Source organism: Heterocephalus glaber, unplaced genomic scaffold (assembly GCF_053883595.1).
Source record: "Heterocephalus glaber isolate CG9 unplaced genomic scaffold, H.glaber_assembly_v1.0 deba00001461, whole genome shotgun sequence".
NCBI classification, from domain to species: Eukaryota; Metazoa; Chordata; class Mammalia; order Rodentia; family Bathyergidae; genus Heterocephalus; species Heterocephalus glaber.
Genome location: NW_028258308.1, coordinates 41,086,586 through 41,109,657, shown reverse-complemented (window position 1 = coordinate 41,109,657; position 23,072 = coordinate 41,086,586). Strand labels below are relative to the sequence as shown.

At 38.6% G+C, this 23,072-nt stretch overlaps 1 pseudogene; it reads left to right on the top strand.

The window, feature by feature from the left end:
* The first annotated feature begins 257 nt into the window (after window positions 1–257).
* On the top strand, window positions 258–1,324 carry LOC101719764 (la-related protein 1B pseudogene; annotated as a pseudogene).
* The last annotated feature ends 21,748 nt before the right edge of the window (window positions 1,325–23,072 follow it).

Genomic DNA, 23,072 nt, shown 5'->3' with positions numbered 1-23,072 from the left:
GTGAGATGTAAAATGACAATATTATTCAAAAGTGGATTATTATACATTAAAGCAGGGCACTTCCAGGCTCTCTTCTCAAAGGAGTTATACACTTGAGCCTGTGATGGGGTCTGGCCAATTCCTGGGATGCCCACAAGGCCTTTTTTCCATTGTCACAGTGCATATTACATAGCTACTTTTTCATGGCACTAATCAATTCAGGAACCATGCCCTCCCTGGCCCTACCTTTACACATTCTTATTTTCTGGTAAAACTGCATGTTTTTAAAAATCTTTCTGCTCTATGGAGAACACAGTGAAAGGACTGATCAACCATTTCAAATGGAATTTAATGCCAGTATGATGTACTACTATGATGATAGGACAGGTGTACAGGTGTATCCTGTGGAGGAAACACTGCTTAAAGAATATATTAAACACCAAATTGAATATTACTTCAGTACAGAAAATTTCAAACGAGACTTCTTTCTTCGGAGAAAGATGGATGAACAAGGTTTCTTGCCTATTTCTCTGATTGCTGGTTTTCACCATGTTCAGGCTCTCAACACAAACCTTAATCTCATCTTAGAGGCACTGAAGGATAGCACAGAAGTTGAAATTGTGGATGAGAAAATGAGAAAAAGGGTAGAACCAGAAAAATGGCCAATCCCAGGCCCTCCTCCACGAATCATGCCACAAACAGATTTGTCTCAACTGATTGATTGTCCAGAGTTCGTACCAGGCCAAGCCTTTTGCTCACAATCAGAGTCTAGCCCAAATTCTCCAAGAATTGGAAGTCCCCTGATTCCAAAGAAAAATACTGAAACAAGTCGTCTTCAAGCAAAGTTTAGAGGTTTGTCTACCAGTTTACCTGACTTGGATTCAGAACCTTGGATAGAAGTAAAGAGGCATCACCTGTCCCCAGTCAAATTAAAGGAATCAACACCTATACCTGAAGAGATGAAATCAATAGTGTCTTTCAGGAGAACAATAACAAGAACTTGATTCTCTATTTAATGAAAAGATGGAATAAATGGATGAAAAAACACATTTACTGATTGGTCTGATAAAGATTCAGATTATGAAATTGATGACCGGGATTTAAAAAGGACTTTGATTGTAACTCAGACAACACCTTATATGAGAAAACTTCTGGAGGAGACTGAACAGGAAACCGCATGTCTTAGACGAAATTTACATGAGAAGTTGCTAAAGTTAATAATGGCTCATGAGCAGGATCTATGGATGCATGGAAGATGAAAAACACAGCCATGAAGGTAATTATTTCTGGCCAAAAAAAAATCTTTCTGATCTGCCTTCTGCTCCCTATTCTCAATGTAAATTAGCTAAAACCATCTAGCAAGGCCCATACCACTGCTCAGATGCTCTGCTGCCTTCAGTCTTCCTCCAGGAGATAAACCAGGCCATCACCTTTAAACTCAGCTTCCCAGGACATCTCAGGGCATGGTCAAAATGTAACAAATTCTTTTTGAGAATGTAACACATGTGGCCTCTAATCCAATTCCCTAACAGAGTCCTTGATTTCATCTGAAGCCAAGAGCCACTATCCATTGATGAGGTTAGTGTGTCCAAGGTCAATCCCATTCCAAAAGCCATGCCACTGAACACAGGAGGCTTTTGGGAGTGTTCTTGATCCAAAACATACCAACAGTCAATGTTCATTTACAATGACACGTAGACACCGCTCATCTTGTTAATTATTTCTTACAACATTCCTGAGCACCCATCAAGAATCCTTTCCTTCTGTTCAAAGAATGTCTTTGGAAATTTTTGGTGCATATTTATAGGAGGAAAGGTCATTTTTTAAATTTAATATATTTTTATTTTATTCCTGAATGATACTTAGCTGAATTAAAATCAAATTTGGCAGTTATTTCTTATACCATATTGAAAATATAGATATGCTGTCTTTTGAATTTCTTGCTTTTATTAAAAAGTCAACTCTTGGTCTGTCATTCTTTTGAAGAAAAACTAACATTTTTCTTTGCGTTTAATAATTTTATCTTGATTTCCAGCCATTTCACAATTAAAGATCTATGAGTATAATCCTTTTAATTAATTTTACTTGAGATTCATCACATTTCTCAAAATGATGGATTTGTCTTCTATCAGTTCTGGGAAACTGAGCTATATTCTTATCAAATATTGCATCTGACCCATTTTTCTCTCTTTTTCAAACTCCAGTTGCTTCTCATGTTACCTTTTTTCTCTCTTATCTTCATCTATATTTCCCATATTTTTTTGTCCATGCTGTATTATAGATAGATAGCTTTGGGTGTTAGGGATAGTTTTATATTTCTTCCAGCTCACTAGTGCTTTTGATAGTTATATCTCCTCAGGTGCTGTAAAACCCATTTTCTAGAGTTTTTAAATTATCCTTTTATCTTCAGAATTTCTATAGACTCTCTCTAAAATCTATTTCATCAATTCTTATTGTTTTCAGTTCAAATTTGGTTTTCCTCATACTGAATATAGTAAGTATAGTTTTTTTTTAAATAATATGTATCTCTATGAGTTTGATTTTAATGTTTCCTTCTGCTATTTCTTTTTTGTGGTAATTCATTTTCTTTTGTGCCTAACTGTATGCTCACAATTGTATGCTTAAAATACATTTTGAGAAAAATGTTGAGGTCTAAAATAATGTTTTCCCCAAAGTTGGTTTCCAATTGTTTTTCTCAGACTGCATGTTGCTAATGGTCCAGGACCAACTTTCCATATTCAAGAATTTGGATGAGTCCATGACAGAAACCTGGCTTCAATACTTGTGAAAGAGGATTTATTTTTAAGCATATTCCTACACCTCCATCACAGGGATAACATTTACCACACCGCCTCCACTTGGGCTTCAACTTCTCACTCTTCAGACCCATAAGGGCACCACAAATTTAAAAAGCTACTTTTTCAAAATCAAAAATATCATTAGTGTTGTATCAGCTTTAAATAGTTGTGCTTATCTCTATTATCATTACTTTTGCAGATCTTCTCCCAGAAAAACCTCACATCTTAGAATATTCTTCAGAGTTTGAGGATTTTTCAGATGATTTTGTCTTCCGCATGACAGTTGGTCCCATCACCTAGTTCCCAATTATTCAAAGTAGATATCTCAAGATTATTGTTTTTTAATAGTAGATATGTACTAAAAATTTTACAAAATGAATTTTTAAGTAAGTTTAAGACAATAAATATTTAAAGAAGTAAAACATGAAACATTATACAAGCCATGGCATTTTGGCAATAAGGCTCTGTGATCATCTTGTTATCATACAAACTCTTACTAAGACTTCTTCCTTCCCACTTTGGATGGTTCTACAAAAGGCTGGATATCTATGTAGTATTGGGCCAAGAATTCAAATCCAACAAGGTCAATGTTTCTCCATCAGTGAAAGTTTGATGAGCCCATCAATAAAGGTGCATATCCCTAGAACTAAGGTGTGAGGAAAAGACTATAAATGGCAACGTGTTTCTTGTTCTTACTAATGCTTCACTGAAGAATTCTAATTTAATGCCTGCATTCAACACTACTAAATTTAATAAATCTCAAATGTATTGATGAGGCTGGATAATCTGAAATCTATTTTTATATCTTTTTGACATTTTGATTTTTTATCTGCTTGAGTATAATTGACAAAATCATATATATTTAAGGAGTACATCATCTTTTTAGATACTTATATATATTAGGAAGTGATTACTACAATCAAGTTAACATATCCATCACTTCATATACTTATAGTAATTTTTAATTTCCTCTGCTTAGAAATAGTTTATAAAGTAAAAAAAAATACTGTTATGCAAAGAGAAAAATGTGCTCAGCACCTCATTTCCAGAGACAGATTGAAACAGTTAAGTGAACACCATTCTGTATGATTTCTTGATATAACTCTATACATTAATGCATTTTTAAATGGTAATGCCATATCAACTGTTTTGTAACCCACTGTTTCAGAGTAGAATAGACACTTCTCCACCTCAAAAGCTAATGTCACTGTAGTCATCTCTTAATGATACAATTAACTTTTCCATGCCCTCGTTAACCTCCTCACACCACTCCTTCTGGTCTTATCTAGTAATTGCCTCCCTTCTACTCTCATATGATCTTTTTTAGATGAGACTTTCACTTTCAAATAACTCCATAAACAAATTCTTAGCCACAAATTTTAATCCAAACATGACAGATGATGTCAGTAATTGCTGTAAATATCAATGAGTTAATGATGGATTCTAAAAAAAATTTTTAAACAAGACAGATGATTCTTGATGTTTTGATAAATCTTGTCAATAAAAATTATCCACCTAATTTTTAAATTCTTTCAAGAAATCTGGGGTTTTGTACATTTTAAAACTCCAAATTCAGAACTTACTCAGAAAAGATTTTTGGTTGTTAATATCTTTTTGTTTTCTATTTCTGACACCAGGAAAACACTTTAAATTTATAAATTAAATTCTCCCCAAAATTAAGAATGTCTTCTGCTTTTATATTGATCTTATGATTTCTGTTCCATTTTTTAAAAATCATAGTTCTTTAGAATAACTGATAAATCGAGTAACTATTCACCATTTTTTCTCTTAATCTTTCTCATCTGTTCACCACTTGATCCTTTGTTCTATAATCTGGAAATATCCACCATTTTTAATTATGTTAGCTGATTGGAAAATTTTACTCATTACCCTGTTACGTATTTTAAAAGTATATCTATCTGTTTACCATGACTTGGGAATTTTAGTTCTCAAAACACAATTCAAATTTGTTTCAGGACACACACACACACAGGCAAACACAAACACACACTCATGATAATGAAGAGTCCTAGGATATAGTTTGATTAGTACTTTTGCACAAATTCAACACTATCTCTCCATCTCTTAGACTGTCCTCTTATTTTCAGTATCAGACATGTTCTCTTACTGTAGCTCAAATTTGACCATAACCATCCTCAGGCTTCACTGTTATACTTTACAATACCAGAAGAAACAGAAAATTTTATGATTTACGAAAAGTCTCAGGGTTGTTTCTGATTAGCCTGATGTTCAAAGTATTCTGCAGCAAGGAATTATAATGGGATTATTCCTTTTAAAGAACAGTCCCAGCAGGAAAAAAAAAACAAAAAACGATTTCCTATGTTTGGTTTCTTTTTTTTTTTTTTTAATTTTTTTTCCTATGTTTAGTTTCATTATAACTTCCCTCCATTATCTAGCTTCATTTCAACTTATGCTAGCTTCTTCATTTCTTCCTCATTTCAAGATACAGGCTTGCCATTTCATAGTATCCATACTTCTTATATTTTATTGAATAAAGAATTCAGTGGTATATGAACTTTAACTGTTCACTGTACTAAATATTTTTCTTTTTTTAAAGACACAGTCTCCCTGTGTAGTTCAAGCTGGCCTTGAACTCACTATGTAGCCTAGGCTGGCCTTGAACTCACAGCAATCCTTCTGCCTCAGCCTCCTGAATGCTGGGACTACAGGTGTGCACCACCATGTCTAGCATGCACTAAATATTTTTCAGAAGCAAGTTCCTTCTCTCACTTTGAGGGTGATGCTCCTCATTTTAAAATTTTACTTATTGTTAAGCCAAAAACTTGAAGCAATCTAAGTGTACATCAACTAATGAACGCATAAAGAAAACATGGTTCCTATACATGACAGAATATTTCAGCAAATTAAAAGGATAAAATCCAGCCATTTGCAACAACAAGGATCAAACTAGAGATCATTATATTAAGAGAAATAAATCAGGCACGGAAAAATAGCTAGCACATGATCTCACGCATATGTAGAGTCTAAAATACTTGGTATCACAGACACTGTGAGTAAAATTATGGTTAACAGAGACTGCAGAGAGTTGGGGATGAGGGAGGAAGGGGAAGAGGTGGATCAATGGATCCTCCATTACAGTTAGACAGAAGCAGGAAGTTTTGGCTTTGCTATTGCACAGTAGGGTGACAAGTAACTACATTGTGCTGTATAGTTCATAAAATAGCAGAAAGGATTTTAATGTTTTTCCTATAAAGAAATGATACATTTTTGAAAAGACTTATTTGTTTACATTGGTTTTTAACATTATACAGTATACATATATCCAAATATGAGAGGGTCCCCTATGAGTACTTACAATTTTGTTTTATGTGTCAGTCTAAAGAATAAACTCAATACAAATTTGCTTATCATTGAGCAATTAGAAGTTCTTTTTAGGACTTCTAGTATATTTTTACACTGGGTTTGCTTAGAATCAGTTATGTTTCAGCCTAAAAACCTGGATGTACTCTGTGTCAAAAATCTTGCTACTCTGCAAGGGATGTAGCCAACTTTCATGCTTGTAACTGTGTATGGCTCAGCCACCTCTCTTTCTGAGTCACCTGCCACAGTCTTCTTTAAATGCATTCTGCAACCTTGCTTCCAAAAAAACCCCTACCAACTGAGAAAGAAATCTACCTACCAACACTTCTCAAGTCCCAGTTCAAGAGGACTCCAATTCTGTTTGGCCTTCTTCAATGTAATGTTATTACCACATGAAGGTAGTGCTTCTACTGCCCCAGTTAAACAGTAACCAGGAAAATCTGTATTTGGGAAGTCACATAGTTTCCCTTGAAGGTTTTCACCCATTTATAACAAAATGATGGCTTCAAATATGAGTGTGGAAGTCTGCCAAATTGCACAAATATTATCTAGAAAGTAACATAAGGTAGTAAATATAGGAAAGCTCTGGATATTCAGGACATCACCATTTGTTTGGACAAGTGTTAGAGGAAGGACAAGTAGAAGGCTGAAAGGCATGTAGAAAGTTCCTCTCAGGTTTTCCTGGTTACTGTTTATCATTATCATTTATTGTTGTTATGAACTCCAGAAGATAGAGCAGAAGTGAACCATAGAGAGGGCCTCTCTGAGGCTCCTGGATGAAAACTGAAACCCACTGGGAAAGTGAAGAAAATCTCTGCAATAAAGGTGCACCAGACCACTGTGGTTGGTAAGTTGGTGGGATCAGCACCACCTATCAAAACCCAGACTCGCTTTGGGGGAAGAGCAGCTTGAACCTGCAGTAGAACCTTGAAGAGTTCAATCCTACAGGAGGCCAGGGAGCTCAACTAGGGCCTTGCAGCCAGAAATCAGTCTGAAGCTCAGTGGACTGTGGCTGGCTTGTTGAGACTAATCAACTTAGATCTGCATACTTCTGCCCACACTGTCTACCATGACAGCAGAGACATACCCTGAAAGAGGCCCTTTTAAAAAATTTATTTCATTTTTTTTCTCTTTTTTTTCTCTCCCTCTCCCTTCTTGTTCTTGATATCTCTCCCTTCTTGTTCCTGTTCCCGTCCAATTTCAGATTTTTTTCTCTCCTTCCTTCTCTCGATTTTCATTTTTAAGGAAAGTAAATACAGTTTCTACCTTTCCTATTGCTGTTAGTTTGTTCTGTTCTTGTATTTGTGCCTTTGCTCTGTCTTTCCCTCTTGTCTTCAAGTTTCCCAAAGTTTGTATAATGTTCCTGTGTTCTCTAGCCTCACTTCTTTCCCTCTCCTTCTTTCTCTCTATCCCTCCCTCCCCAACTCCTTCTAAGTCCTCATCCCAAAGGGTAAATTTGCTATATTGAAGGGTTTATTTACTACGAACATATTTTGGTCTGGTCCTTGATTTTCATCTAGTTCATACACATAAAGGTGACAGATTAATAGCTACCAAAAATTGGCATTTTCTGTGCTGTGTTTGTTGCTATTGTTGATGCTGAGTGTATCACCTGAACTAAGGTGTCGTGATTGATCTAATCAGTTGTCCTTCCTGGAATGATAACAAGATTGCCTAGAGTCATTAGAGACTCAAAATCTAAAGACCAGCTATACCTGGAAGACACCTCTGAGAAGTAATCATTCCATAAAGGTTTGAAATAAAAGCAACAAAGATACTCACAATAAGCAATACTGAAGTAGCAACCCAGGAATTAAACCAGAAACAGCACAAACAACAGAAAGAGAAATGAGAAGACACCTAAACAAGGTGCAAACCCAGACTTCCACCTCACCAAAGGCAAATTCTGGAGGCAATGAGGTAGACAAATCTGATAATCAACCACCTGGACATCCTGAATTGATAGCATAAGAAATAACAAAACAGATGAACAAAGCTCTAGAAAAATTCAAAACAGAAGTAATTTCCCAGATAACTGCAGAGATGGTGAGCAGAATGAAAGACATGATTAGAGACTCTAGAACAGAAACAGGTTAAAAAAAAAAAAAAAAAAAAAGATGAGCTCAGGACCATGATGGAAGCCATGAATGCCCAGCATAGGAAAGAAATGGAAACTATGAACTCCCCAAAGAGGAAAAAAATGGAATCCATGAAACAGAGTCAAACAGGTATACAGAAGATTAAAAGCTCCATTGAAAGTATTCACAGCAGAATGATCCAATGTGAAGACGGAATATCCGATATAGAAGGGAGGATTGTGGTTAGTTACCATGATGAGAGATTTCTTAAAAACAGTAAGGGACCATGAAAAATCGATCCAGCAGCTGCTAGATGACACAAAGAAGAATAATGCAAGACTGACAGGACTCCAGGACAAAGCAGGAGAAAATGGCATAAAAAAACTGTTCCCAGAAGTAATGGCAGAAAAATTCCCAAGCAGAGGAAAAGAATTTGACATACAGATAAGTGAGGCAAATAGGACTCCAATGAGCCATGATCAAAAAAATCTACACCTAGACATGTAATAGTAAAGATCCCAGAAACCCATCAAAAGGACAAAAGACTACAAGCAGTTAGAGAAAAGAAACAAATAACATACAAAGGAAAGCGCTTCAGAATTACAGCAGACTTCTCAACCAAACACAAGTCAAGGAGAGCCTGGAGTGAAGTATTTCATACCTTAAAAGAAAACAACCTCCAACCTACATTGATGTATCCTGCAAAGCTATCTTTCAAAATCAATGGGGAAATAAGATACTTCACTTCCACAACAAAGAACACCTTAGAAACTTAATGAATACCAAACCAGCACTCCAAACAATTCTAAATAATATCCTAAAAAAAGACAATGAGTGTCACAACTCCATGAGGCCCAATAGAGCAAAGCTATTAGGCAAGGCAAGAAATTAAAGGGAAAGGGGGGTAAAAAAAAATAAATAAAAGAGCCAAAAACAGGTAAATATCAAGACAAGGGTAAGTCAATACATAACAGATATAAACATCAATGTTAATGATGTTTATTCACCTCAATTTGCCAATCAAAAGAAATAGACCAGGGCTGGGGATTTAGCTCAGTGGTACTGTGCCTGTCTTGAAAGCACAAGGTTCTGAGTTCGATCCCCAGTACCACAAAAAAAAAAAGAAATGAAATATATTGGTGCAATGGATTAAGAAGCCAAATCCAACAATATGCTGTATAAAAGAAACACACTTAATTCAAAAAGAAATTCATAGATTGAGAGCAAAAGGATCAAAAACAATTCTGCTTGGGCCAGGGATTTAGCTGAGTGGTTTCGCCACCTGCTGCGCAAGGGCAAGGACCTGAGTTCAATCTCCGGTACCAAAAAAAAAAATTCTGCTAAATAAATAAATAACAAAAAGAAACAATTCTGCTTTGTGACAGGAAGCTGCTAAAAAGCAGTAGTAGCGATCTTATTTGCACACAAACTAGATTTCAAACAAAAACTAATTAAGAGAGACAAAGAAGGTCACTACATTCTTGTAAGGGGAACAATCTAAGAGGAAGAGATGAAATCATAAATATATATGCACCAAACACTAGTGCACCCAACTATATAAAACAAATATTAATGGATATGAAAAACCAAATAAGCACTAATTATAGTCAGGGACCTCGATACCTGTCACTGATAGACACTGTCACAAATAGATAGATCATCTAAACAAAAAATCAACAACAAAATACTAAAACTGAACCAAACTTTTGAACAAATGGACTTAACAGATGTCTACAGAGTATTCCACTCCACAAAATCAGAATATACATTCTTTTCTGCTGCACATGGGTCATTCTCCAAAATAGAACATATGCTAGCTAATAGAACATGTTTAAGTAAATGCAAAGGAATTAAAGTTATCCCCTGTATATTATCAGACCATAGTGCAATGAAATTGGAGCTCAATAGCATAAGAAACCTGCAAAAACTTCACAAACACATGAAAATTGAATAACACTCTCATGAACAACCAGTGGGTCACAGAGGAAATTAAAGAAGAAATTATACAGTCTCTACAATTAAATGATAATGCCAATACAACATACAGGAATCTATGGGACACAAAGAAAGCAGTCTTAAGGGGGAAATTCACAGCAGTGAATACTCATATTAGGAAAACAGAGTGAGCTCAAATAAACAACCTAATGCTGAATCTCAAGCTTATAGAAAAAGAAGAGCGAGACAAATCCAAAGTTCCTACAAGGGAGGAAATTATAAAGCTCAGAGCAGAAATCAATGCAATGGAGACTAAGAGAATGATAAGAAAAATCAAAGAATCGAAGAGCTGGTTCTTTGAAAGAATAAATAAAATCAACAAACCCTTAGCCAACCTTATCAAAAAAAGGAAAGAAAAGGCTCAAATCCATGCAATTAAGAATGAAAAGGGTGAGGGCCGGGGATTTAGCTCAGTGGTTTTGCCTCCTGCTGCGCAAGCGCAAGGACTCGAGTCCGATCCCCAGTACCCCCCCACAAAAAAAGGGTGAAATCACAACAGATCCAGCAGAAATCCAGAGGATCATCAATACCTACTTCAAGAACCTGTACTCAAATAAAATGGAAAACACAGAAGAAATGGACAGATTCCTAGATACTTCTGAATTACCAAAGTTGAATGAACAAGACCTAAAAGTTCTAAAAAACCCAATATCAATCAATGAAATTGAAAACATAATTAAAAATTTACCAACAAAAAAAGCCCAGGTCCTGATGACTTCACTGCTGAATTCTACAAGAAATTTAGGAAAGTGTTAATGCCACTATTTCTCAAACTCTTTAATGAAGTTAAAAGAGAAGCAATACTTCCAAATTCATTCCTGGAAGCAACCACTACTTTGATTCCAAAAACAGAGAACCTAACTGAAAAAGAGAACTATAGGCCAATCTCCCTAACGAACACAGATGCAAAAATCCTTAATAAGATACTAGCATACAGAATATAGAGGATCATCAGGAAGATCATATACCCTGACCAAGTCAGATTCCTCCCTAGGATGCAAGGATTGTTCAACATATGTAAATCAATAAATGTAATACACTATATTAACAGAGTCAAGGAAAAAAACCATATCATCATCTCAATAAATGCAGAAAAAGGATTTGAAAGAATCCAACACCCATTCATGATAAAAACCCTACAGAAAATTGGAATAGGTGGTCTTTATCTCAACCTGATAAATGCTATCTATGAAAAACAATAGCCAAGATCATACTAAATGGTCAAAAACTGTAATCTTTCATGCTAAAATTAGGAACAAGACAAGGATGTCCACTATCACCATTACTACTCAATATAGTTCTGGAAAAAGCTATAGCAATGAGACAAAAGAAAAAAATAAAAGGAATAAAGACAGGAAAGGAAGAAGTTAAATTGTCATTATTTGCTGATGACATGACACTCTACATAGAAGACCCAAAAAACTGCCAAAAGACTTCTAGACTAGAGAAAACAATCCAAAAATTCATTTGGAACCAGAAGAGACCTAGAATTGCAAAAGCAATTCTAGGCAACAAAGTCATGACGGGGGGTAATCACAATCCCCCACTTGAAACTATAGTACAAAGGTACTATGATAAAAACAGCATGGTACTGGCAAAGAAACAGACCTGAGGATCAGTGGAATAGATTAGAAGATGCATAAATAACTCCAGACACACTCAGCCACCTCATCTTTGACAAAGGAGCCAGCCACCCTCACCAGAGGAAAGATAGCCTCTTTAATAAATGGTGCTGAGAAAACTGGGTTTCAACCTGCCAAAGACTAAAACTAGACCCATATCTTTCACCATGAACTAAACTAAAATCAAAGTGGATCAAAGATCTAAATATTAAAACAGAAACATTAAGCTTGCTGGAAGATAGGTTAGGTAGAACTCATGAAGACATTGGCATAGGAAAAGACTTTATGAACTAAACCTCAGCAGCATGAGAACTAGCACAAAGAATCAACAACTGGTATCTCATCTCATTAAAAAGCTTCTGCACTGCAAGAGAAACCACCAACAGAGCCAAGAGACAACTTACGATGTGGGAAAAAATTTTTATCAGGTGTTTCTCAAATGTCTACTATCTAAAATACATAAAGAACTTTAAAAAATCAGACCCCCCCAAATTTAAAGACCCAAATCAAAAATGGGCATCTGAAATAAACAGACATTTCTCAAAGAAATAAAGGCAGCAAATAAACATATGAAAAAATGTTCAACATCATTCAAGAGATGCAGATGAAACCAACACAGAGATTCCACCTCACTCCAGAAAGAATGGCTGCTATCATGAAATCAACCAATAACAAATGCTGGCAGGGTTGTGGAGAGAAAGGAACCCTTCTCCATTGTTGGTGGGAGTGTAGACTGGTGCAACCACTGTGGAAATCAATATGGAGATACCTCAAAGAACTAGGATTAGAGGTTCCCCTTTGACCCAGCTATTCCCCTGCTGGGTATCTTCACAAAAGAATTAAAAGAATCATACGTGTTCACCCATGGTTATAGTGGTACAGTGTGTAATAGCTAAAACTTGGAAACAGCCCAACTGCCCATCAACTGGAGACTGGATAAAGAAGATGTGTGTGTGTGTGTGTGTGTGTGTGTGTGTGTGTGTTTATAAAATGGAGTACAACTCAGCCACAAAGAATGAAAAACTAGCGACATTTTTAGCTAAATGGATGCACATTGAGGCCATACTAAACTGAAATAAATAGGACACACATGTGTAAATACCAAATAGTTTCTCTGATGTGAGAGACTGAAAGTGTAAATAAGGATCAAAATGCATAATAGATAATGTGAAAAACAAGATGAAAAATAACAAGCCACTTCACCTGACATCAAAATATAGCACAATGGAGCCATCTTGCTCTCCTCGTGTGCTAGTGTTGATGGATCCTCCCTCATTCAGATTTACCAACAGCACAGATCAAGAAAAGTTGCCCACATTCAGGCACAGATATGGAAAGGAGAAACCGAAATAAGGTACACAGAACAGCTATAGTTGATGACAAAAAGTTGATGATAAAAATCAAACTGGCCATGAATAATATAACTAGTACCAAAGAGAGACACATGGTTGAGGATGATGAACAGCTGTTCAACAGTTCCAAAATCCAAGCTTCCCTCTCTGCTAACACCTTGATAGTACTAGTCATGCAGAAGCGAAGCCAATAACAGAAACGCTCTGTGAAATATTAAGTCAGCTTGGAGCTGACAGCTAACAAGCCTTAGAAACCTTGCTGAACAGGCAAGGGTCAGCAAACCATGAAAACCAAAGGCACTAGAAGGAGGAAAGGGCAGAGAGAGCTGGAGGAAGAGGAGATCCAGATCACATAGATGGCACAGATAATCTGGATAAACCATCCAAGCTTGACACTAAAACTTCTCCAATTTTTAGACGCTAACATGGGCTACATTTAACAAATCAGCTCTGGTTCCAAAGTTATACAGACCCAGAGAATACCACCTGTTACTAGTTCAGTCATACAAATATTTTATGTATTAACAATGGTGTTTTAGGGTCTGGGGATTTAGCTCAGTGGTTCCAGCGCCTGCCTCACAAGCACAAGGTCCTGAGTTCGATCCCTGGTACCCCAAAAAAAAAAAAAATCCAATGGTGTTTCAAGTCATTTGGTTTCTCATTTTGCACTTCTTCGCAGGATCTAGTCTTCTAATGAAAATATGAAGTATTGGTGCAGTCTGGTAGTGTTTTAGTTTTTTTGTTGTTGTTCTGGGTTTTTTTTGTTTAGAGAAGTGTAATTTTTAGTTTATTTACATGGTATTTTAAGTATGTGTATATACACTACAGAGCATATTGAACAATTCTATTTATCCTCTCCTTCTCCAAGCAGAAATAAAACAAACCATCTTTAAAGACCAATAAAATAAAGAGTTCAGAAACAGATGCATGTATTTTAAACTGGCTATTCAGCTCCTTGCCTTTTCTCTCCCCAAGAAGCTCTACTTTACAGATTGTGTGACACAGGTTCCTTTGTCCACTGGATTATGGATGTGGTCAGCCAATGAGAGGCATGGACAAAAATGATACAGAGGGAGCAAAGAGAAGTCAAGCTACTTTTATTCCACTGCCTAACTGGGAATACACTTGTATCTCTGTAGTTTGAGCTTCCATTGAGTCTCTCTTCAACAGCTATGTCTCTCATCAGGTTCCAGTGGCATCCTCCTCTCCTCTTGCCACTGTACACCTAAAGATGGTAACAAATTTTCAATGTTTGCTTAACATCCTTAAACCTGCCCATACCTCAGTGAATAGTCCTTTCATAAAATTCAAATGAAATCCTTGAGTACTGACTGTTATTTCATGCTGGAGGCTAAACTGTCACCCAAACTGGCAAGGACAACACACCCTTAAAATGGAGCTCTTGGGTCTAGATTAGTACCTGTTTGATGAGCTCATGGTAGCTACCTCGCTGGAGGGATGTGGGACACAGAATCAGTGGCATCACAGCTGCATATTCTCTGTCCCCTGTGGTGGCAGGAGATGGAGTGAGGATAAGGAGTAAGGTGTAAGGAGACTGAGTGATTGTGCTACTTAATTCCTATGACAACCTGAGTAACAACACAGATGGTGAGCTTGGCTGCCTGAAGAGAACAGAGAAAATGAAGCAACTTAAAGTTGTTAAACTCCCAAATTTAAGCACAATTGGACCATCAGAAAGCCTCTATACTGGCCTTATGGGAATTCCTTATTTCCTGAGGCTACAGGGCAAGTATGTCTAAGAATCAAGATGTAAGTTTGAAATCTGCAATGTTAATTAAAATGTGCTACCCCATGAGATTTCTTAAGTTAACATTAAATGCACTGTTAAAGAAATAATGAGATCCAGAATTCCGAGATAAGTATACTTGGGTTGACAAAGATAAGGCTGGAAATGCAGAATTTTCAAATCTCCTAACCCTTTCTTGGGGGAAGCAAGCAGCCCTCAGCTCTATTTGAAGGAATTCACCTTTCAGTACATAAAATCTTTAACTGACTTCATCTGAGTAGCTTCATAAAGGGGAACTCACAACCACAAACCTTTCCTATTTCCAAGCTTTGAGCAAAAGTTAAATTGTAGTATGCCCAGAGAAAAATTGCAAAACTTCGCTTGGGAGGAGAAAATTTATACATCAAAGTGTTACAGAATATGTGTGACAGGCTCCCAAGGGTGTAATGACAAAGAGTTTAGATAGGGACAAATTTATTAATATGGAGTCATCCTTTAAGACTTAGGGTTTAACATACTAGCTTCCTCATCTGAGAGTGGACCCTACCATTTGCTTAGATGGTTATCTGAAGCATGGATGCTGCAATGAACATCAGTTTAGCATCAGTTTATCATAAAGTTTAGATGCAGAAATTCCCTGACAAACTGTAGTAATAAGGAATCTGAAAGAAATGTAAAAGACATTCCATCGTATATAATTCACGTAACCAGTTTATAACCATACACCCCGAAAAGATTTATAAGACATTTTTACTGTGAAGGCATTGAGAAATACTTTGGTGAGGAAAGCACCAACATTGTTAGAAATCTCTGTAATGTTGGTCATCTGTAGGCCAGACATAACTGTAAAGAATGCTGAAACAGAACATGATTCCTTGATCTCTGGTAATAATGGCAGAGGACAGGTAGCAGGACTTAACTCTAGGGACAAGATGGACACAATTCCCAGAATCCACAAGGACAGAGTGATAAAATTCTTTTACCTATAGGGATCCTTGGAAGCATCCAATGGATCAGAGTTTCTAAGAATGAAATACATGGGCAGCCTAGTCAAGATAATTCTAGTGTTTTCGTGGGTAGAACCTAATGTGAATCACCACAGTGACAACTCATAGGCCATTACCTCAGAGTTCAAAGTCTCAGCCTCTTCATTGAGGAGGAGGAAGAGGAAGAACCCTAGGAAGGAACTTCCAAAGTAGCCACAGGAATATACTATAAATATTCTACCTAGCTGTCCTCATAAGTGTCATGGGTCCTTTTAACACAGTTACTAAACTCCAGGGAAAGGCAATAATTAGACTTTTAGGGAATTTTTATTTACTAGCTCTGAGCTGACACCAACCGTGAGAACTCACAACATCTGAAGAGCCTCAAGGGGACCTACAATGCCTCTGTCCACAGATATTACCATCTCCTGTGAGGAACCCTGGGTAATGCTAGGTGTCTTGGATGAGCCAATTCAATTACTTTGTTCTATTTTGACTTTTTTCTCTTGAAACCCCTCCTCTAGGTCTACATCTATAGCCATAGCTGGGGTCAAGGGGACCCCTAGTCAGAGATTCTTTGCCCTGATGTGTCACTTTGAAGGACAATTGTTTAACCATGAGTTTCTAACTGTCCCACAGTCTCCTTTGCTAGGAAGAGATTTACTAGCAATTCTCAAATTCTGGCAAAGGCCAAAACAGATTTTACCTGTTGGAACTAGATCTCTCTAACCTAATTAGCCAACAAGTGGGTCCTGCTGCATGTACAATGGAATACTTGACTTAAGAAAACCCTTCTTCTTTACACATCAGAAAAGGGAGGAATTTTTTGTGTATCTTGACCCAAAGTCTAGAACAGAAACTAGAAGTCCTGACTCCCTCCCCATTAGGTCAGAATGATTCTTGAGACCAAAGTTGACCTGTGGTTAACATGGGAATGGCTTGCCAAGTATCAGGCCAAACTCTTAGCACACCTGATGTTAGTATAAAATTTTCACTACTCCTAATACTGCCTCTTTGATGCCCACAGGCCCAGAAGCTAGCTACTCCTGTGAACAAGTGATCTCCCACACTTATGCAAGCAGGCAGGACATCAATAATCTGCCTTTTGAAGACCCTGAGGAGATGTGGTTCATTGATTAAAGCAGCTTTGTTCAAGAAGGACATCAAAAGGCAGATTATGCCATTGTCAGTTCACAACAGGTCACTGAGGCCAACTTCCCCCAGGAACTTCTGCTCAAAGAGCAGAGATAATGGCTCTTACTCAGCCATGATATTAGAAGGCGGCAAGAAACCATGCATCTAATATGCCTTTCTGGTAATACATATCCATGCAACAATCTGGAAAGAAGAAGCTTACTGACTAATAAGACAAGCAGGAAATTCTACAACTCTTAGAAGGAGTCTATCTTCCCAAGCAGGTCATTGTCATTCATTGCAAGGGATCCCAAAGAGACATGTCCAAAGTCTCCTTGGGAAATCAAAAGGCTGACAGGGAGGCAACAAGGGCAACCCTACAGGCCTACAAGATTCAAGCCCAGTAATGGCTAACCTATGGCATGCATGCCACAGTGGGGTGTTTGTATCATTGAAAGCTCTAAAAGGCTCACCATCACTACCCTAGCCTTATTCCCAGTTCCTAAAGAACCACTCTGGTCCTTCCTCAAGGGATGCAGTGAAAAGCCATAAAAATCCTACATGGAAAGTGGTCCCTATAATCTACTCAGGACTAAGAAGAAAGCTATTCCTGAAAACCTCTGAAGACCTGGTGCTCCACTTCAGAAAGAAAGACTCTAATATTGCTCTGGGAGCAGGTAAAAAGAGTCACTAATGACCCTAATTCACCACAGCTTACATAGGCACCTGTATTGAGGCTCCTGTTTTTAATTAGGTCCATTATATGGTAATCTTGCTAAGGATATGGCTCTCAGGCTCTTGATAATCATCTAACCTCATTCTTTGGCATACTTTGTCCTCCACAAGAAGCATGGAAATCTGACCTGCTCCTCATACTTGGATTCTACACTCCAAACATATTAAAGTTAGTTTCTTTCTCCCATTGAATAGACAGCTCGACATTCACTAACTCTTTTTTCATTGTCTTCTGATAGTTTTTTTTTCTTCTTCAGTCCAGCCAGTGAGCCACAACACCTGAAGGTAGCACCCCATAAAGAATCATGAGGATTTGTGCCTCTCAGGAGGAAATGAGACAGGTGATTAGGGCATGGCAAAACTGTCTGGGGAAATAGGTGTGACCTGTTAATTACAAAAATCCAAGAAAACATGAGCATAACAGTTCCCAAAGCCCTGTGTGTGGACTTCTTGAAAGAACTTGAGCAGGTTTTTGATAGGACAGCCTAGACTTGTAGTCTGAGGAGTAGATGATACTGTAAGTGTTCTCTCTTATATGGATGGATCACCCTCACGCTGCAGGGTGCCCTTCTTTTCCTACTTTTACTTGACCCAAACTCACTCTACAAAGCCTGTTTCTCTTCCTACCTTTAATAGAACTTTGCTACTATTAAAAGTGCAAGGACCCGAGTTCGATCCCCGGTACCAAAACAAACAAACAAACAAAAACAATCCCAGACATCTCAATTTCTAGAGAAAAATTACATTCTCAATTTCTAGGAGAAAAGAATAAACCAAATCCAAAATCAACAGAAGGAAAGATCAGAGCTGAGATTAATGAATTGTTGACTAAATGAACAATACAAAGGATCAATGAATCAGAGTTGGTTCTTTGAAAAGGTAAATTTGACTGATAAACCATGGGCCAAACTAACCAAAAGAAAGAAGACACACAAATTACAACAGATACCACTGAAATTCAGAGGATTATTAGAAACCATTTTTTTTTTTTTTTTTTTTGGTACCGGGGATCGAACTCGGGTCCTTAGCTTGTGAGGCAGGCAGTGGAACCACTGAGCTAAATCCTTGGCCCTAGAAACCATTTTGAAAAACATATTCTAAAAAACTGGAGAACTTACAAGAAATGGATAAATGTCTAGACACAGATAACCTAAAAGAATTAAATTGAGTGGATACAAAAAATCTAAACAGATCAACAATAAGCAATGGGATTGAAGCAATAACAAGGCTTTCAACATAGAAAACCAGGACTAGATAGATTTATCACTGACTTTCACCAAATCTTTAAAGAAGAATTAATACCAATGTTCTTCAAACCACTCTATGAAACAGAAAGGGAAAGAATGCTTACAAATTTATTGTAGGAAGATAGTATCACCGTGACACAGAAACTAGGTACTTAGCAAAAAGAAACTACAGAACAATATCCTTTATGAACATAGATGCAAAAATTGTCAACAATTCAACCACACGTTAAAAAGGTCATAAGCCCAGACCAACCTGGTTGCACCCAGGGATGCAAGGACAGTTCAACATACATGAATTAATAAATGTACTATGCCACAAAAATAGAATCAAGGAAAATAATTACATGATCATTTCAATAGAATTCAGGAAAGGCTTTTGACAAAACTCAACAAGCTTTCATAATAAAAACTCTGAATAAAATGGGTATAGAAGGATTTTTCTTCAAAAAAAAAAAACAAAAACAAAAGCTGTATACAACAAACCCACAGCCAACATCACACCAAAATGAGGAAAAACTTAGTCTTTCCTTTAACTATGCTGGATTTTCTTTATACACCTCAAATGAAACATCCAGCAGACAACTGCAAGCAGAAGCAGATATGAAAATCCAACTGTGTCCCATTTTGGCAGACATTAAAGAAGTTCACAAAAATGTATAACAATTTGTTTTGTTCTGCTTGGAAAATAATTATAACCTATTTTTAAAATGTTATTTATCATAGGGTTGATTTCTGTTTTTAAATGAGTTAATATACATTCTCGTTTCTATTTTAGTTTCTAATATATTAACATATAAACCAAAGGTCTTTGAGGCTCTCAATAATGTGCAAAGAAGTCCTGCATCTAAAATGTTTGAAAGCACTGCTTTACAGTACTGTATTTGCTATACGCTGACTGTACACTTGTGATAGCCAACCCGACTCCATCTTGCGCCTCAACGCCATTTTGTACCTGTGCTTGAGCTTGAGCAAAGCACCCAAAACCCCCACATCCTGCTTGGCAGTAAACTTGCTGCAGTTGCAGGATGTTTTGTAGCTCATCTAGTGTGTGTGTGAAACTTCCTTGTACCCACCCACCCACCCACCCACTAACCTGGCATGGTTCTGCTTCTATAAGATTCCGCTTGCTCTCCCCTGAGCCCTCTCCAACTGAAAGCATGATTTAAAAGGAGAAATCAAACTACTTCCCATTCCCCAGGAACCTTTCTGGTCGCCAGCCCCCCTCGGCCGCCAGTTATAATAAATGAGCTCGAATCTGGCACAGAGTGTGGCGCATCTCTATTGTTCGAACTTGCTTGTCCACAACACCCTCACAAAATCCAGCTGCTGACTCCGAACCCCCAATGTGACAGCATTGCCCTGCTGGCCTTCGGGTCGCAGTGCAGGTTAGACACGGTAATGGGTGGCGCCCTCTCGCGTGGACTCACATCCGGTCAGAAGGGACTCCGCGAGCTCGGTGCGCTTCTCTGCACGCAAACAGGCCCTGTGAGCCCGGGCAGAGGGCAGAGATGTGGGCGGGATCAAGAACTGTCACCAGAACAGAACAACGTGACACCCGAGTTTGGCCTTCCACCCGATAAGTGTGAGACAATTCTGTGGTAGCAGCACAGTCCACGGTGTTTTGTCTCGGCAGCTGGAATTAACACAATCCACAGCAGAGATCCGCACCAACCCCAGAGAACAAAACAGAACAGCTAACCGTAGTCATTTCCAAAATGGACCCACTGAGATGGGGAGACCCTCCAGCGGGGGACCTCGACGGGGGAGTTCCGGGCAGTCGGGGGTCCTCGGAAGCCTGTGGGGCTTCGCCCGCATCCGAGCTTCCCACGTGGTTTCGTCTGCGCTGACCCTGCGTCCTTCCCCGCGGCCGTCGCTCTGCGTCCTCACTGGAGAATCTGTACTTCACAACAAACAGTTCGTGCACGCAGCACAAGTTATTACTTTGCAGCAGTTATCTGGCAAAGGCAGTCTTATTCTGAGTGGAATTCAGGGCATCTGCGCGGCGCTGTGTAGTGAAGTCCGAGCGTCCGAGCGCGCACGACCATCCCCACCCCGCCGCGCCCCCAAGCGGCCGCCCCGAAGCGCTGCCAGGCGAGCAGCAGCGGCAGCGGCGAGAGCGGCAAGGCGACCCCGGCTCCGAGTAGGGCGCGACAGGCTGCGGGCGCAGCGGCCTGCGGCCGGACGGGCGGTCCCAACGCGCGTGGGCCTGGTGTCCGCTCTAAATCCCTCTCGGCGGCCGCGCCCGGCAACGGAGCCACACGGGACCGAGGGAGAAGCGCGGCCGACGAGAGGACCCACAGCCCGGCCTTTGGAGGGCGCCCGTACCGCTGTCTACACCGCGTGCCCGCGCGTACTCCTCACCAGGCTGTGTGCCGCCTGTTCTCTCTGATTCTCCACAGGGCCTTTAGCTAAAATTAACGTGATGTCATTGTCAGAAACTACTCCATGCGAGGAGCGTTCGTTCAAGATCCATGACGTGACGAGTGTCTTTGTCCAGGAGGAAATCCCAGCCAAGCGCCCAGAGCAGGACTTATTTCTTCTAAATTCGGACCCCACTCCGCCACCTGTTTTCATCTTCTGGTGTCTGCTGATCACTGCCTCATTTGCCTCGGACTGTAGACTCCTCCCTCCTAGTCTCCATCCATGTGCATTAATTGTGCTTGGGTTCTTTTCAGATCCCAAGGATTTCTCATAAGTATGAACAGGCAGACACAACATCAGTGGCCCCGTAGACATGCCTAGTAGGGGAATCAACACACTTAAAATGACTGCTGAGATGGGATTTTAGGGATGACTGAGATTTCAACAGGGCACTAATCCTGAAAAGGAGAACTGGCTGAGTAAACACAGGCACCAAAAATACACCTGGCTTGTTCCCCATCGGGTCTGCCAGGGCAAGACTAGCACAACTTTTAAGCAGTTTGGCTAAAGCTGTTTCCACCTTGCTTCACACCACTTGGAGCAATGACAGTAAATGCTTAGAACGTGTTAGTGGTTAAGTATTGAGTGGATTTCTAGTGCTTTTTCTTTGTTCTTTTGGTCTCCTGATCCTTTCCTGTTCTTTAACAGAACAGACTTTGTATCATCCTACTTGTGGGTATAGCCCTCTCCATAACAGATGTTATACGTCTAAAGAGGAGGAAATATGTCCCATGCAGACCTTATACATCACAGTACCCAAGAGTACCTGCCAGGTGGTGGGGTTTCGAAAAACATTTATGAAATTCAGTAAAATGACATCTGCTTTAAAAACCTGGATTATGTTTAACTCCAGAGTTAGACTCAGGCAGTCATGAAAAAGAAAATACAATACCCTGGAGAAGGTCAATTTGTGAACATATATTCAGTCACATTTATATATAATTTATCACTGATTATAACTCCTTTAGCAAATGGCAAAAAGTCCTTTAATTTTTCTTATTTGTAGCGGCATCCATGTGCACCGTTCGGTAGTTCAGCTGTTACAGTGGAGACCTGCAGACCCGACAGACATCTGAAAGGCACTCATAACCAGAAATGCCCCATTTTTCCATCACACTCCAGTATAATAAGAGGTCAAAACCTAAGTGAAAAGCATACAAAATATGTGGAAAATATTTTAAAGCAAAAGAAGTTTCAGTTAGTTTTTTTAGAAAAACTTTCTAACTCATTGAAGACTCAGGAATTCCAAGAACAGTGAATTCTAGTTACTACCTAGGTGTCAAAAAATACGCATTACAATCACAAAATTTGAGGCTATCTGAACAAAAGGCAGAAACTTTTTACTCTTATATGAATTCAGAGATTTAAAGGGCAATAAAGGCTGTTCATTTAGGACAGATCGCAATTTTTTAAATATAACAAAATTATGTGCTATCTTCAAAGAACTGAGGGGCCAGGGATTTAGCTCAGTGGTTCTGCCGCCTGCCTTGCAAAGCGCAAGGTCCCCAGTTTGATCCCCGGTATCAAAAAAAAAAACAAAACTGAAATTTCCATCTTCAAAATTAATCTTTTCCTTTAATAATAAAGCCACTGTGTACAATTTGGCAAGTTTAAGATTTTATCTAAAATTCTATTT